We start from the raw sequence: 2,666 nt of genomic DNA on the forward strand, positions 1-2,666 counted from the left end.
GCTTGCAAATACTCATTACAATGAGTCATTGGCCTGGGTCCAGGTCTCCGGCTTCTGTGACACCATCAGTATTGGTATTGGATCCTCACCTGGACACCTACCAATTATCCTGTTGTCGCCCTGTGTCATGGAGATCCTGCAGTTTGGATCATCAAGTCTGGCCCTTTCGTGTGTCCCAACCACTCGCTGATGATAAAGACTTTGGGATGGGCCAGCTCAGCGCCATGGCTCTGGGCCTGGATGGTAGATGAGCTGGTCAGCACACCAGCTTTCCTGTTCTTTGAACTGACAAAGCCAGTTGTCCTGCACTGCTCCAGCTAGGCCACCTACTGCAGCCACCGGCAGGAAGCAGGGTCAGCACTTCTGTTCTCTTGCCCTTGGTGACAGCTCACCACACCCATGTCTCTACAGCCAGCTCCATTGGGTTGCCCAGGTGAGGTGCAGGGCCCACTGCTCTCCTGAGTGCTGCAGCCAGCGAAGGAACGGGGTTAGCTGTCCTGCTCTCATGCCCTTGTGGCCAACTCTCCACAGGTGGCAAGGGGAGGAAGGGGAGGGCATCACCCCTGTGTCATCTCATGGCACATGGGTCATGGGACCAGTTCTCCTGTGCTCTTGATGGCTCACCCGCACCCCCCCCCCCAAGTCAGCTCTGCTGTGCTGTCCAGGCGAGGTATAGGGCCTGCTCTCCCGGAACACTGCAGCTAATAAGAGGCAGGGCTAGCTCTCCAGAGCTCACGACCATGTGAGTGGCTTTCTCGACTGCTGGAGTCAGTCCTCCCACACTCATGGCCTTGGGGACAGCTTGCCCACATCCCCATCTTCAAGGCCAGCTCTACTGTGCTGCCTAGGAGAGGAACAGGGCCCACTCTCCCAAAAGCTGCTGCTAGTGGGAGGTGGGGCCAGTTCTCCAGAGTTCCTTGGCCAGTGAGGGGTAGGATTAGCTCTGCACAGCCATTGGCCATCCGTGTGGTTCCCCAGCATCTGCCTTGGCCAGGGAATCCCCATATTCTTTCAAGGTAATGAGCCATGGACATTACCTCTGACCTGGCAACTTAGGTTGGGACCTCACCACGGTCCACTCATAACAAATGACTCCTCTCCACCCTTGAGTCTCCAGGTCCATCTCTCCATCATGCTCAAGCTGCTCCACTCTCTCCCATTGACCACCCCATACTCACACTTTGTGGTGGCTCTGCTGCAGGCTGGCCACGTGGACTGTAGGCCCCTAGGTGACATCCTCAGTCTGCCCTGCATGGCTATCTAAATGGGTATCTAAGGCCTGCCTATGCTGTGTGCTGTGTGTCTGTGGGTGGCATGGTGGTCCAAAGGTCTGCCTGTCTTCCTCCTCCTCCCATGTTGCACTCCTGGATTTGATTTGGTTTTTATGTGTCCTAGGCATAATCCAGCTTTGGTCACCAAGCCAGGCATCAAGCTAGGATGAACAAAGGACGGCCATCTGCTCTGCCCCTGACTGATATAGGAGCAGCACCACCAAGGTGTCTCCTTGCCCGTTGCCTGGGGGTAGGCCACTTTTCTAATGAAAGTAATTTTCTCTTTTTCCTAGGTCGCTCTCTAGTTCCTACGCTCATAACCCTCCCATCGATATGCATACATAGAAAATCAGAAGCTAAGATCTACATGTGAGAGACAACACACTTGGCTGCAATTCCCTTGTTTACTGTAATTCTCCAGTTCCATTCATTTTCCTGCAAACTGCACAATTCGATTACTGATGCTTGGATAATATCCCACTGTGTGTATGCTCCACAGGACTAATTTTATTTCTTTGCTATTGTAATCATTAGAAAGCATCTCACGGAGTCAACGATTGTCCCTATTGTTCCATTGAACAAGTATCACTGTACTGAATCCACTGAGAGCGGAAACTCTCTCAACTTGTGCAGGAGCCACTAGTTCCACTCTGGATCCAGCCTGTTCAGACTGACCTCAAACACATAAATGCAACTGCTTACAAATCATTTGGGAGGGAAAGAGAAGTGGGACCCACAGCCCTGGAGAAAGTGGAAGCGTAGTTACCTATAGTTCTCTTGGGACAGGGGCTAACGGGGAAAACGGCAGGTAGGAACACAGCCCACACCTGTCTCTATCCCATGGCGTGAAGCAGTGGCAAACGCAGGAGGGGAAGCCAGAGGCTGTGGCGTGTACACTGGGTGCTATCATAAACCACAAGGGTGGGCTTTGTAGGGAGAGCCTTGAAACTATGAGACCACGATGAGGCTTGAGGAAGGAGAGGTAACAAAGCAAAAAAGGAAAGAGCAGGACAGAGAGCTGTCACATGCAGCATGATAGGGACTCACAGATAAGAGAAGAGCTAGAGAGCAAGAGACAGAGAGCTGTCACATGCAGCATGATGGAGTATCAGAATAGAGGAGAAGAGAGGAGAGGAGAGGGGAGGAGAGAGGAGAGGAGAGAAGAGACGAGAAGAGAACTAGAGAGCAAGAAAGAGCAAGCCTGTCTGCTCCAATCTGTTACTTTATGGATTTTCCCGAGGGGAAGGAGAAGCTGCCCATGACTTAAAGGCATCAGAATTATTTGCTCAGAGTGGCAGAGATAAGCAAGAATATTGTTTACAAGTCCTTGCTACATCTACAGGAGGTAGAGACCACAGCTATAGGGGATGTGTGGCTTTATTTCTGAGAGGGGTT

At 51.9% G+C, this 2,666-nt stretch overlaps 1 non-coding gene across 1 annotated transcript; it reads right to left on the reverse strand.

The window, feature by feature from the left end:
- Positions 1 to 1,382: 1,382 nt before the first annotated feature.
- LOC120095435 (small nucleolar RNA SNORA48) lies at positions 1,383 to 1,523 on the reverse strand. The gene has a single exon (XR_005490907.1). It is a non-coding gene; the product is annotated as a small nucleolar RNA SNORA48 (small nucleolar RNA).
- Between the last annotated feature and the right edge of the window lie 1,143 nt (positions 1,524 to 2,666).

Source organism: Rattus norvegicus, chromosome 10 (genome assembly GCF_036323735.1).
Source record: "Rattus norvegicus strain BN/NHsdMcwi chromosome 10, GRCr8, whole genome shotgun sequence".
NCBI classification, from domain to species: Eukaryota; Metazoa; Chordata; class Mammalia; order Rodentia; family Muridae; genus Rattus; species Rattus norvegicus.